This window comes from Malus sylvestris, chromosome 11, assembly GCF_916048215.2.
Source record: "Malus sylvestris chromosome 11, drMalSylv7.2, whole genome shotgun sequence".
In the NCBI taxonomy this organism is placed as follows: Eukaryota; Viridiplantae; Streptophyta; class Magnoliopsida; order Rosales; family Rosaceae; genus Malus; species Malus sylvestris.
In genome coordinates, this window is record NC_062270.1 from 12,366,031 (window position 1) to 12,380,711 (window position 14,681).

Below are 14,681 nucleotides of genomic sequence, written 5' to 3' on the forward strand. Positions count from 1 at the left end.
ATGAACTCGTTTACAACCTTGTGTCATATCATGTAAGTGTATTACACTATATTACAAATGCCCATATATAACCTCCTTGGTTCAACATCCTTTGGCTATTTGTATTGTATTCAAATATATATAGGTTCATTTGCCCACGTTCTTACAAAATTGTAATGGAATTGCCTTTCTCCATTTTTTGCCAATAATTTTTCTTTTGTCGACGAACAAAAGAACGTGACTCAATATTAACACAGCTCATTGATGAATTTAGTAGCTACTTGTAAAAACCAAAATTACCATTGGTTATCATCAATCCGTGATCCCATATTCTCATGTGCACGCGCATGCATAAAAACTTTTCATTTCTTTGGATATCCATTGCCTCTTCAAGGGCATGACGCTATCTCTTCCAGGATAGTCATAATTTAGAGAATGTGGATCATAACCTCCTCTTGAGCATTATAGAGCTTGGATTTTAATCTCCACTTCCGGGAGTTGAGTCTTTGGAACCTATATGTCTATTATGCTTCATGTATGAGACATCAATATTCCTATGTCTGTGGATTGTCCTATCTGGGACGTGTATCCATGCAGCGACTGTCATGCTTCTGGCATGCAACAGTTATGCTTCGGGAATGCAATAGTTCAGTAGTGCCATATTATTCTTCTTTCGAATAACTGAACCTTTTGAGTCTAAAAATCTGCCACGCTTCAGGCGTGCAATAGATAAATCATTTACTGTCTCATTATTTTGTCCAACAGAGACATCAATTCTTGTAGGCACATTTGCAGTAAGTATATATGATTTCATCACTTTCGTTGCATCATTCAATTATTTCAATTTCATTTTCTCATTGTTTGTTTCGTGAATAAGACAAATTATCTTCGTTCTTCTGGAACGGTCGTTTCTCATCATTCTTCTGGAATGATATTTTCTCATTGTTCTTCTGGAACGATGTTATTTTCTCCCCCTAATGGCGGGAAAATTGTCTTATCAAAATGACAGTCCGCAAACCATGCGGTAAACATATCCCCAATCAAGAATTCCAAATATTGAATGATAGATGGTGTTCAACATCAATGCCTAATCTGCAATGATGCCTCATTTCAGTACGTTGTGGCAGTCTTACGGGCACATAGACAACACAACCAAAAACTCGTAAATGTATAATGTTTGGTTGGTTCAAACCCGAGTTGTACTGAGAAGTATTGATGGTCGGTAACATGTCTCAACCGAATTAATAATGCATCATGTAAAGTTTACATGTCCCCATGTAGAAAATTGGCAATTTCGTTTTCATGAGCAGAGCGCGGGAAATCAATTTCATTCGCTTAATAAAGGCTTCTGCTAAACCATTTTGAGTATGGACATAAGGAACTTCTGGTCCTTATTTAATAGTCTGTAAACTGAGACTCTTATGGCTTTTATTACAATTAAGTTAAGGCACTGCGGCACTTCAAACTTATGGTACTCATCTAGGAACTTCATGTCCTGATCTTCAGGATCAAGGGACTTCATGCCAGATCCTTTTGTATGATGGAACTTCAGGTCCAATCATTTTATATGATGAGGATCAAGAAACTGCAGGTTCTGATCTGATCAAGGAACTTCAGGTCCTGTATATACTCATAGTAACAAAAGATAAGTACAATAAATAAATTAAAGCAATAGACGGTAATTCCAGCCATAATGAATAAATTGCATTTAAGTAAATAAAGTTTGTGACAAGGGCTTTAATTCAGCACCATCAAAACTTAAAGCAATAGGCGGTAAAACCGTCCATGGTAAATAAATTGCTTTAAAGTAAATAAAGCTTGTGACAAGGGCTTTGATTCAGCACCATTCACATAAATATCAAAGCTTTAAAGCAGGGTAATAATTCTACCCACTATAAATAAATTGCTTTAAATAAATAGAACTTGTGACATGGGCTTTAAACCAACACCATGCACATAAATAAATATATAATTTTATTATTTCTTTTCATAATGGTGATGGTCTCATCAACTTCCCACTATAAACTTTATTATTATTTTTTTATTATTTCTTCCCTTCACTTCTGTCGGGGCACCCATTCAAATTGTCCTTATTTTATTAATGTTTTCATTTCACAACAACAAGTCCTGTTAGTTACTCAGGAAGTAAAAGTAACAATAAGTTCCAATTGGTGTTCCTCCTCCGGTGAGTTTCGAAAAAGTCGAAACGGTTCCCATAAGTTTTGGAGTCAAGAGTGTCTGCAACTTATGAGAAGATCAAACCGTTAGATTTAGTTCAAATTTTAGTATGATATGGATAAGAGGATACCAAACAACTTTCGTGAAGAAACAATTTCGATTTGAGCTACAGAAATAGAGTTATGGTACTCATAAGGTGGCTGTCCAGTTTTCTGCGGAAATTGGAAACTGGTTTAGTATTTCAGACATCTGCAACGATCGCACCGTTAAAGTTTTCTGAAATTTTGATATGTTGTAGATACTGAGTGGACGAACAACTTTCAAGAAGAAAGTATTTTAATCCGAGGTCCGCAAGTTGGAGTTCAGAGGCTGTTTACATGGCTGTCAAATTCTTTACGAATTTTGAGTATGTACTCTTTTGCTTCTGCAAATGATGATATACAGTCATACAACAATATATATAGTTGCTTCAAGTAAATCAATTGTATTGAGATTTGAAGATGAAATGAAAATTGTTTCTTATCTATGAGATTCCAGCTGAAGGAGGTGAACAGGATTTGTGGCGTTGTGCTTTCCACTGACATGAGAGCTTCTCGTGCTGATAACGTGTTGTAAAATCGACTGTGGGTGCAGTGGAATAAATGAAACAAGACACAAAATTTACGAGGTTCCTCTACAGTCAGTGTGACTGGAGTACGTCCTCGGGGCAGCAACGGTGCTTTCATTATAATTTGAAATAATAGGAGTACAAAGATAACTCTCTCTATTATCTCCTCTCATCTTCCTCTATTCCCTCTCTTCCTCTTCCTTCTCTCTCTTCCTCTTCCTTCCTTCCTCTCTTTCTTTCCCGTGAACTCCTCACATCTATCTATCACTTTGTTGTGTTTCATAAGGCTTGTTTTTATACAAGTAAATCACATGCTAAATAGTGGAAGGGCAACTTGCCCATTATTTGAGTGGACATCCATTTCTACAACATCTTATATTATATAGGGCCATTTTCTAGTTCCACTTGCCAAACATCTATTAACCCCGTGATCACGTTTTGTCCCTATTATTAGGAACATCCTTTTTCTTCAATTTCACGGCTTCCCACTTTCCATCAGTTATGCCATTAATTTCGAATTATCTGGATTGCTTCATACAACCTCAAAATTAGTTGTGTTCTACAAATTACAAATACCATGCATGCATGCATGAATATAAGTTCAAGATTTTAGGTAAATATACGATTTAACCCGTTAGGGCTCATACAAAATAAAAACTAAAAATTAAAAGTCAAAAACATTTTAAAATTGTTTTTGTAAAGTCTAGATTTATTATTAACTTCCTTTGTCAAATGTTGTAAATTGTACCATCATGCTCTAATTTGATTTAAGGTTAAAATACTACTTTAGGATCTTGCTATTGAAAATATCATTTCAAGAGCTTAACTTCTTACATCAAAGGTTTGTTCATACATATGCATTTCATGCCATTATTTCCAGTTGATTTTGTCTAGTCAAAACTTCTTGCTACTTTCACGCAAGCTGGGCACACACTTTAAGACAATCCATTTGGGCCATTTGACAACTTTTTCCCGAAAATGGTTTTTTAGCCCTAGATCTTTCCAGATTGTTTATGCACATGTGGCTTTTCTTGTCATCTTTCTTGTCTGAAACTTAACCCTCTTTATAAAGACCAATCTAGGGTTTATTTGTTTTTGGGGTTTGAGATTGGAAAAGTTTTGAGAGCTTTATTTTCATCTCCATCTCAGATCTCCTAGGAGCATCAAACATATTTTATGGGTAATGTTCTTCATCGAATATTTCTAAATCTATCTTTGAAATTGCTTGCTTAAATTCATTTTATATGCTCATTTGTTTTGGCTAGGAGTTTTACATTTTCAAAAGAGTTGATTTTAGCTTTGAGCTACCACTTGTGTTCTTCATTGAAACCCTAGTCACAAAACCATATTCATGCATCAAATACCCAATCACTACATATTAAGGTAGCATTGTCTTCATGGTTTTGTTTTAATTTAGTGGCCAAGTTCTTCAAGTTTCAAATCTTTAAACTGGCCCCATATTCGGATTCTCATCAATTTCTTTTTTCAACTGTTTGACTGAAGAAACTGACTAGTCATTGAATCATGTGCATTTGTTGTGTGTTGGTCTCGATGCCACAAGGTGAAGAGTTCAGGAGGAGCTGTCATCTTGTGAAGATTGGAAACAATACATTTTCGGTGAGTTTCAAATCTTTAAACTGGCCCCATATTCGGATTCTCATCAATTTCTTTTTTCAACTGTTTGATTGAAGAAACTGACTAGTCATTGAATCATGTGCATTTGTTGTGTGTTGGTCTCGATGCCACAAGGTGAAGAGTTCAGGAGGAGCTGTCATCTTGTGAAGATTGGAAACAATACATTTTCGGTGCCACAAGGTGAAGAGCTTATGAGGAGCTGCCAAGATCGAAAGAATCCGTCTCGTGTAAGGCAATGTGCACAAAGGTAAAGCTACTCCGTAGACTAGGTCTAGGAATTGAGCTTTGTGTGGTACTTTGTAAGAATCTTGTTTACACTAGTATATTAGACTCAGTGGAGAGTCCTCGGTTTTTTAACCCAGATGTGAGCTTTTTTTGCCAAAAACTTATTGCGTTCTTTGTCTCTTAAACTTATCCACATATCTTATTTACTTGCATATGCTTCATGCATCCTATGAATTGTTAGTTGATATTTGTTAGAGACTAAGTTTACACTGCATATTATGAGCAACGAACTGAATTGTTGTTGACTAGAATGAATAACTAGTAGTGAACTAATTTTAAGTGGTAGATTTGCGTTTGATTAACTGACAAATTTGTATTTAGTTGCCTGGTGAACTTCACCAGTCAATCCAGTATACTTTAATTCACAATTGTTTTGTCATTGTTGTTTGCATAATGAACTGATATGTAAATGTGTTCAAGTTTAGGAATTATTGTTGTGAAACTAATATGGGCAGACTCTGATTAGTTGAACATATTGGTCAGTTAAGTTTTGTTCTTCCAGTTGCACTTTTTATCACTGACTAACTTGTAACTTGTTGGCTAGCTCATTTGACTAATTTACTGTGCAAAGTTAAATTTTTATTTGTATGATATTCCGTCTAGCTCATCTGACTAGTTTTCACTTTCAAGATTTTGTTTTGTTTCAACACTTCGATGCGGTTTTAAAATGTTGGTTATGAAAGTCTCGTAAACCTACATACTATGATGGGAGATGCAGAAGGGGCCTAAGCCTATCCTGACCCCTCATGTGGCTCTGCCACTATCATAAGTTTATATTTCAGACAAATATACAATTTTTTTTCCAAGAAAAAGGTAAATATACAATTTAACTTTTTAGGGCTCATTCAAAATAAAAAGTCAAAATTTAAAGTAAAAAACTACTTAAGGTTGTTTTCACTTTCAAGCTTTTGTTGTATTCATTATTTGTTTATATTATCATCCTTCTTACTCCTACCTTTCCTCTATATACTTTCCTCACATCTCAAAGTACAAAAAATACGTAAAACATAAAATTAAAACAAAATGATTACCAAAGTACCTTTAAATATTTATATATGCAAAAAATTCGCATACCACAATACTATATACATGGTCCATATAAGGGGTTTGTATCAATGCAGAATAAAATTAGGGATATCATCAAATAGCATATTGAAAGAGTTTCTTTTCACTCCTTGTGCATGTAATGGGGTTGCGCATTAGGTGACGTCTTATGTCATGCGTGTGGGGGCTATCATATGTGGGGTTGCTTTGAACCGAAGAGGTTGTTTAATTTTCTGACTTTTGATGTAAACATTTCAATTCGTATCTAATAATATTTAATCTTCAAATTTAGTGATGCGCCAATTCCAATTTAGTTGATGACAAATTTAGGGTTGAAAGATGGATGTGTTTTCAAGCTTTGCATATTGGCATTGTTGTCAAATGAAAATTCAATGCTTGTCTGAAGAATTGTCTTTTCGAGTAAGGAATATATGAGCTCATTTGGAAGTACTTTTAAAATTATTGAAAACACTTTTGGTGAAACTATTTTCAAAACCAATCATTAGTAAAAATTCAAGTGAATCATGAAAAATCATTTTAAGTGCTTTCTCCAAGAAACATATATTAGGTGCTTCTTCCAAAAAGACACTTAGTGTTTTTGGAACTCAAATCAATTTTAACAAAAACGCTTCCAATCATTTTAAAAGTACTTTCCAAACGAGTCCTATATCTCTTTCAACACTTTATATATCAATACATGCTTTACATATGTTAATTTAGGACCACTTCTCTAGAAATGAGATCTCTTAACAAAATAATATTATTTACATAAACGAGATCGAAAATATATACACAAGCCCTAGAAAATTTCTCTAGTTTGCACATTTTGAAAGAGCTTTCAATTTCAAACCATCTTTATGCATGTTTGATTGTGAATGTACATGATTCTAAAAATTTTATTTAACAAAAAGCTTAAGCTCAATGCATAGGATATTCCAATCGAAGACAAGCCGCCTACAATACTTTATTATTGATAGTCATGTTTCATTAAAATCTTCGCAACCCTTCCTTTGCACCGCCATTCAAAAGTATATATGGAATCTTGTTGCTTTATCGACTGTGTATTTCTAGCCATCATTTTACAGGTTCAAACTCTCATTTTTTCACAAGCACTAAACTAAGATGAGAGTTACTTCCATTGTTTTAAAACTCAAGATTTCAACCGCATTTAGCCCAATTGACCTTTTTATTTTGGGAATTTTAACGAAAAGCATCCGGTACTGTTCACTTTAACGAAAAGCCACATTTTTACACTAAAAAGTCAATCCTGATACTATTCACTTTACCCTTTATTTTGTCTTTATCATTAAAACTCAAAGTTTTCAAGCTCTTTTTATTAGTTTTCCTTTTTATTTTTCTATACTTTGTCAAGGTGCTTTTCTAGGATAATGTATACTTGCAACAAGTGTACCACCAATAGGAATGGAATCCTCTCCAGATTCTCTTTATTGGAATCCGGAGGATTAATCAATCATATATCATACATCGTGCAATTAGAAATCATTTTTAATTTTTAATTTAAAATTAAATATAAATAGTACCTAACAAAAACTGACCTCATGATATACAATGAACGAACACAATTGATTGATCTCCGAATCCCCACAAAAAATATCTAGCGAGGATGCTTGTCCCCACCAATAGCCCTGATTAGTCCATCATTCTTGTCATTATTTATTTGTTTAAACTATTGTTAATGGTAAAAACAGTAATATATACAAGAGTATGTTTACAAATCAAGTAAGAACACCTCCACCCACTTATGCAATAATTGCCACGTCAATTGGACAAACACAATTATTACTTTGGTAAATGGTAATTTCTTAAGTGTATCTCTAACTCATAAACTAAACAGGGCTGGCAATTAGAATCAAAAAATTATTTAAAATAATAAAAAAATTATTAAAATTAAAAGGAACAACAACTCGTCTGATGAGCCATCGGAGGGGGAGGTATTCCGCGTCGTATTTGAGTTTCCAGAGCTTGGTTCGTTTGATGGGTCGTCTTCAGTTAGAAGGAACAACAACTCGACTAATGGGTTGTCGGAGGGGGAGGAATGGATAAGGATTATCTGCCCTCCCTTTTTCCATATCTTTCAATGTCTTTCTGTTTGTGTGGTTACAGTTAAGCCACGTCAACATTTTATATTACTATTCATTTTTGTTTTATTATCTTTATAAAAAAATAATATAAAATGTTAACGTGGCTTAACCGTGACCACACAAAACAGGAGGACATGAAAGAAAGACAATCCTTGTCCGTGAGGAATCTGGCATCGAAAGAATATATAATGTTGGTCGATGTCAACCTGACATCAAATGGACTCAGGCGCAGAGGCTGGCGGAAATGACATACAATACTTGAATTCTCGATGTAGATGCTACATGGTTGGTTCTCATCCTACACGTGGGTATTGGGGCCACTGGATTGCCTGACTGATGGGCGTGGGTTGGAGATGATTTTGTTTGTTTTGGGGGATTGAATCAACCCAATTGCTAAGGAAATTATTTTCTTTTTTGAACCCATCGATATTTTTATATTAAGGGGAGGGAGAATTTGACTGAGCCACATAATGGGCAACCTAATTTGGTATCGAATTCGTCATTCACGAGATTCGAATTTAAGACCTTTCACTTCCAAATGAAGAAAAATATCATCAGATCAGAGCAATTAGATAAGGTGGAAATGCTCTAATATAGGAGTTAATAATGAATATTCCGTACATATTTCTATCAGTCATTAATAAAAACAAACGATTTGCTAAACGTGCTTTAAAAATCAACCAAAAAAATTTCTTTATCTAGAATTTGATCAAAATAATATTATATGTAAAAATGTTATGTTTGGATCAGAGAAATACTTTTAGTATTTCTTATAGTAACATTTATGAAAACACTAAGTGGTTATAGGTAGACTTGGTGATCGTGTCATGTCTGTGGTGTTCGTATCATTTTGGTGACATATCCGACATTTTAATGGTTTGTTTCGTGTCAAAGCTGTTAAAATGAACGGAGCTTGCCCCATTAAAATTAACAGATAATATGACCCGACCCGTTACCTGTTAAACAAAAAAAAAATTACTTCAATAAATAATCAAATAAAAAATGTCATACTAAATTAGTATCTATATACATTGTCACTAAATTAGTATCTACATACCCTAAACCCTAAAAATCCGAATGAAGATGTAGTTATCGTCAAAGTATGGAGGATGCGGCCACAAGCTTTGGCATGATTTTCACATTTTCATAGTTGTGAATAAATTACTTTGAATTATTAGCATTTTTAACTCCTCTTAAAAATGTTGTTCATGGTTTGGAGGGTTTTAAAAATTCAAATGCCGACATACCCATCGTCAAAGCATAGAAGATGCGATCACGAGCACTTGCATATTTGTTTCACATTTTTCACACTTAAAAATCAATTATTATGAGTTTGTTAGTGTAATTTGATTTTTCCTATAAAATACCAAACCACATTAGAAAATTCATAATAATTAATGTACAAGTGTGAAAAATGTGAAAGAATATGTAATCGTTTGTGATCACATCCGCTATGCCTTGACTATGGGTACATCGTCATTTGAATTTTTAAAACCCTCTGAACCCTTGTGAAAACAAAAAAAATCATAATAATTAATTTACAAGTCTGAAAAATGTAAAAGAAATATAAAAACTCTCATGATTGCATCATCTAGGCTTGGATGATAGTTACATCGTCGTTGGATTTTTAAAACCTCTAAACCCTCATGAATAGTATTTTTGTTTGAGTGCAAAATTAATAAAAATTCATAGTAATTAAACTACAAGTGTGATCAATAAAAAAATATAAATATAAAATACTCGTAATGACAAGCTTTACAGCCTTCGAGATGGGGTCAACCTCGAAACTCCACACCATAATCCATAAACCCTAGATTTAACCGTCGATTGTCATTTATGTTGACACTCCATTCATCTCACCTAATTTTGATTTTTTTCAGATTTTCTCTTTCGAAAATATGAACTTTTAGTGGATGTAGAAAGATGAACAGTTCAGATTGTTATATCACTTTGGGTTGATTATGTTTGTACTATACGTACACTTAGTCAAGAAGAAGTAGTGCTACAAATTGTGCCTATTAAAGTAAGAGGGATCTAGGGGACAATTTTTTTTAGCTTTTTATACCAAATGGTCACTGAAATTAGTCTAACTCCTCACTTTAATTCTTGAAATTTAAAATTGATAGAATTGGTTCTTAAGCTTGTTCACAGTCAATCATTTTGGTTATTTCGTGAACAATTCAATTAAATAAGAAACAAAATGAAAAAATTACCCTCAATTTTTGTCAAAATCATTTAGGCTCATTGTTTATTAAGTTAGGGGTATTTTTGTCATTATAGTCCTTATTTAACAGAGCTTTTTCACGAAATAACCAAAATGATAGATGATGAACAACTCAGGGACCACTTCTATCGATTTCATATCTTATGAACCAAAGTACGGAGTTATGCCAATCTCAAAAACCATTTTAACTAAAAAGCTTTCTTTTTATTTTACCATGGAAGAAGAAACGTATGGATTGAAGCTCCCTACGTGTACCAATTCTTCATCACTCTCCAAGAGTAGTTTTTGGCTGCCATATATGCATAATGTCCGCGGATAATTGATTTGGAATCGACTAGTAACTCTCACCGATCCATGACAATAGCAAAAATGTATGGACAATCTATTTGGAAGAAGTTGTTTCTTTCTTTTCCCCTTTATTAGACTTTAGAATCTATTTGAAAGTTTACATGTGAATGTCCCAATCATGCAGAAAGGTATTTATGTATAAGGAAATGTACTCTTTGGCATGGAAGACCACACCTAATGGTGCGAACAATGCAAACCTTTGATATATAGGTACTTCATTATTTTGCACCTCCTCTTTAATATGAAGGCTGAGTTTTCTTTAATAACCTTTTAACTATTTATGTCTTTAACTTTCTTTTAATTACCTTTCTAGTAGATTTAAATCTTAAGTAGTTATCAAATTGGCATATGGTTTTGAACAATACTTGGTTTCTAAAAGATGTGTAGGAACTCCTACTCAAAATTTCACAAAATTGTTCATTGTCAATTTATAGAACTTCGTGTTTATAATCAGAATTGTTCATATTATAAATCACCCTTTAAAGATCGCCTCTGCAAAAAATCAATTAAAACTAAGATCGTTGAGTCATCGAACTGTTTCAAAACAAATTAACGGAATTGGTAAAAGCATTACAAACCGTCTATGTATTTGCTACAATAGATTGACTAAACGACCTTAGTTATAATTTATTTTTTTTGCAGAGATGATCTTTATAGTGTGATTCATAGTATAAACGGTTCTGATCATAAGCACAAAACTCTGTGATTAAAACACTAAGAGTTTTGAGTAGGAGTTCCTACTCACCTTTGAGTAGCCAAGTATTGTTTTATGATTTTACCTATTTTCGTAGTTGACGGGGAATTCTATGTTTGTGAATGTTGACCTATACCTAATTAATTTTAACTTAATTACCTTCTAATAGTTATCACATGGTAGATGAATATAACATAAACTGTTAGTGATTACGGATGTCGAGTGGTTGTCAACTTTTTGACAAGCAGGTTGTTCCAATCCGGACGAAAGTGACCACGGAGTTCTCATTTGTCCACAGAGGACACATTATTTTCTTTTAATTTCTTGGCTGGTCAACATCAGAGAAAGCTTCAAAGCCACACCAATGTTTTCAATAAAGAGAAAGACAAATTGGAGAAGGAAAAACTATGCACGTAATTCCATACAAGTTGATCATTTGATTGTATGCTTGTGAATGTGATCGAACATGCCTTGTTCCCAGCTCATTTGGAACATGCCCTCATCATTCGATTGTATTGTTCAGTGAGGAATGTTAGCTACGTTCTTCATTTACCTTCTCTAATTTGTTTTTGCTCCTCATTAAGTGCCATGTGGACTTCAATAACACTCCAAAATAAGTATTTAATGCTTTAAAAACTCGTAAATATTTTTCCTGTTTTATCCCTAATAAAACCTCTTTTTACCTTCCATATTTCTAAACTCACTGACTCCTCCTTCTTCCTTAGTCGTTGGCAATTTTTAAGCACCCAATTTTTTGTCTATGGCCTTTTTTTTTTTTTTTTTGCTTTTCAATTTAGCATAATTTGCTCCATGTATCATTCTAGGCTCAAGTGCTGAGTCTGAATATCACTCCCTTACTCATGTGTATACTGAGACCACTTGGGTTTGCTTCCTTCTTAGGGGTGGTTTGGGAGTGAGGTGCTTAAAAAAAAGCACCCATGAAAAAAAGCTGTGAGGGTTTTAGGTGTTTGGTAAACTGAAAAAAATGCCTTGTTTTGAAAGTTGTTGTGAGAATAAGCTGAAATCAAAGGAAAAAGCTGAAGCTGCTATTTGCAGCTTTGGAAAATTGGCTTTTTTTCAAAGCACACGAAGCTACAGTGCTCTTTTAATGAAAAGACCCACTATCAGACTGCTTTTTTTTCCAAAATCACTTTTACAAAAAAGTTTACCAAACACTCTGCTGATTTATTTCACAGCCGCTTATTCTCATAGCACAGCCGCTTATTTTCACAGCAGTTTTTTTTCAAAGCACAGCAATACCAAACCAGCCCTTAGTGAACTTAGGGTGCGATTGACTACTGTGTGATACTCTGAGTGCCACCTATCTTGCAGCTAATCCCATTCATCATGCTCGCACATGTCAGGTCGAACTTGATTATCACTTTGTCTATGAAAAAGTTGTTATTGGTAGTCATCGTGTTTTGTTATATTCCATTTGTCGATCAACCGGCTAACCTCCTCACAAAAGCCCTTCATCAGCATCGTCATGGAATCCTTTGTTCCAAACTTGTCCGACCAAGCTTGTCAAGTTTCGGGGGAGGGGAGAGTGTTAGATTAGCCTTAATTAATTTTGATTCCTCTTAGTAATTGTAGCATGTATTATAGAACTGTAATTTCCAATTGCAATTAGTGTAGAATTCCTACCTAAATAGGGATTAATATAACCTTGTAATATTTTCCACAAATCAATACAAAGAGTCATAATTCTACAGGTTTGGCATTTTCCTTGCTGTTAGTTTGATTGTTTTCTTACCATAAACCATTGATAATAAGATTCATAAAGGCATTTGAACAAATATGTTACATATGCAATTTAACACCAACCCATTATCGTTCCCTGTATGTTATAATTTGAGGTGTTGAAATTAGTTGCCTTCTCACATGGCAGCATGATGGGTAAGAACTTTTTTGAGTTCTAGTTTCGTATGCCTTCTCAAAATTTAAACGTGTTTCCATAATTGTTATCTTTGCTAGTAGTTGCAAGATCCTATCAACCTATATATGTTACACAGATACACCATACCCCTCACTACTTATTGATATTATCACGAACCTTTGAAATTGAGTGTGCTATTGACTTGTACCTAGGAAACTCGCGTGGCATGTTGGGATGCACAATGTGATACGTAGTGCAGTCCAATTGAGCATAGCAATCTAATTGTTTGGCTGCTGCCATGTTGAGTCAGAATGCCATGAAGGAAAAATACAATCCTTTCTTATTTTGTTCAGAAGCAATTGATGAGATGCAGACAAAATCAGTTGTAACACATGTAGGGTTTATCCATTTTGTAGTGGTGTTTGCTGGTCATTAGGACAAGAGAAATTGAACACAAAAATGGATTGCTATCATTTGTTGTTGGTGGATTGTTATTCTTCTTTGCCTCGGTAATTATTATTTTAGGCTGAGAAAAATCATATGAAGAGTGAAAATTTTACGACAAGCATAAAAAAAAGGTGAGAAATTGTAGTATTAATTATCTGGATGTAATTTCTTGAATTGTTAGTTTTCAAACACTTAATCATGGGCAAAATGATTATTGCACTTCTTTCAACAAATAAATAAGCACTAATTAAGCTTGGGTGATTATTGAGGTTTTAGTAGTGACATCTTTTCTCAAAAGCAGCACAATTAGGTCCGCAGCCCCCTTTTTCTTCTCCTTTAAAAATAAAAAATAAAAATTTCCCTTTCCTAATAAGAAATGAAAAATGTTAGATAGACCAACCTTTTAAACTATATATATAAATTATATGATGCGTCATTAATGAGAAATAAACAAGTTAATTAATAGTTAAATAATAATTTAATCATCAACAACCATGCCATATGATTTATAAAAATTTAATTTCATCAACAACCATATCATATAATTTATAAAAATTCAATTTGTATAGATGGTCTCTCTAGCATTTACCGATAAGAAATTGAATATGTAAATGTGTCATAATTTAAAAGCCATAAAGATGCTTTAGTTTATTTGACCTTAAGCACTTATTCACTTAGCTCAAATTGTCATATCCCAATGCTAATCAAGGACATGCAACCACTTTTATTGGGGAACACAATACTAGCTAGTCCGGACAGTAAAATCATTAGGGTTGTTGTTATATATGATTGCTTCTAACCTAATTTGTTCAAAGTAACTTGATTGTAGAAAACCATCATTGAGTGTCAAAAGTCTAAGCTTTAAGGGAATAATTCAACATTGCGTCTATAAAACCGAAAATATGTAAGACATGAAGAATTTGAGTTTTCAAATCTAGAACCTCCGAAAATTAAAACTCTAATACTATGTTAGACGACGATTAAAGTTGTTTAAACCAGAACCTCTAAAAGTATTAGGGTTAGTTACATGTTAATAACTTTGTTGAAGTACGACCTTTAGGTTTTAACATGTTTTAGTAGAAACTTCGACGTGAAATAATACTTATTTTGCACATAAACTTATCCAGATTCACTCCCTACGAACCAAGCTAGGCCGATGGTCAAAGTGGGTCCATAGTTTCATGACTAGGTTCTCACCAGAAGAAATGATTTGTAGTCTGACTGGGACAAATGGACCCATAAAATGTCTCTCAAAAGGAGGT

General features: G+C 33.7%; 1 long non-coding RNA gene across 2 annotated transcripts; it reads left to right on the plus strand.

Annotated features, from left to right (window-relative positions):
* The first annotated feature begins 3,880 nt into the window (after nt 1-3,880).
* On the plus strand, nt 3,881-4,809 carry LOC126590929 (uncharacterized). 2 transcript variants are annotated; one of them, XR_007612202.1, is made up of 2 exons: nt 3,881-4,381; nt 4,514-4,809. It is a non-coding gene; the product is annotated as an uncharacterized LOC126590929 (long non-coding RNA). The 2 variants fall into 2 exon arrangements; XR_007612203.1 differs by having other exon boundaries at nt 4,520-4,809.
* Nucleotides 4,810-14,681: the final 9,872 nt, after the last annotated feature.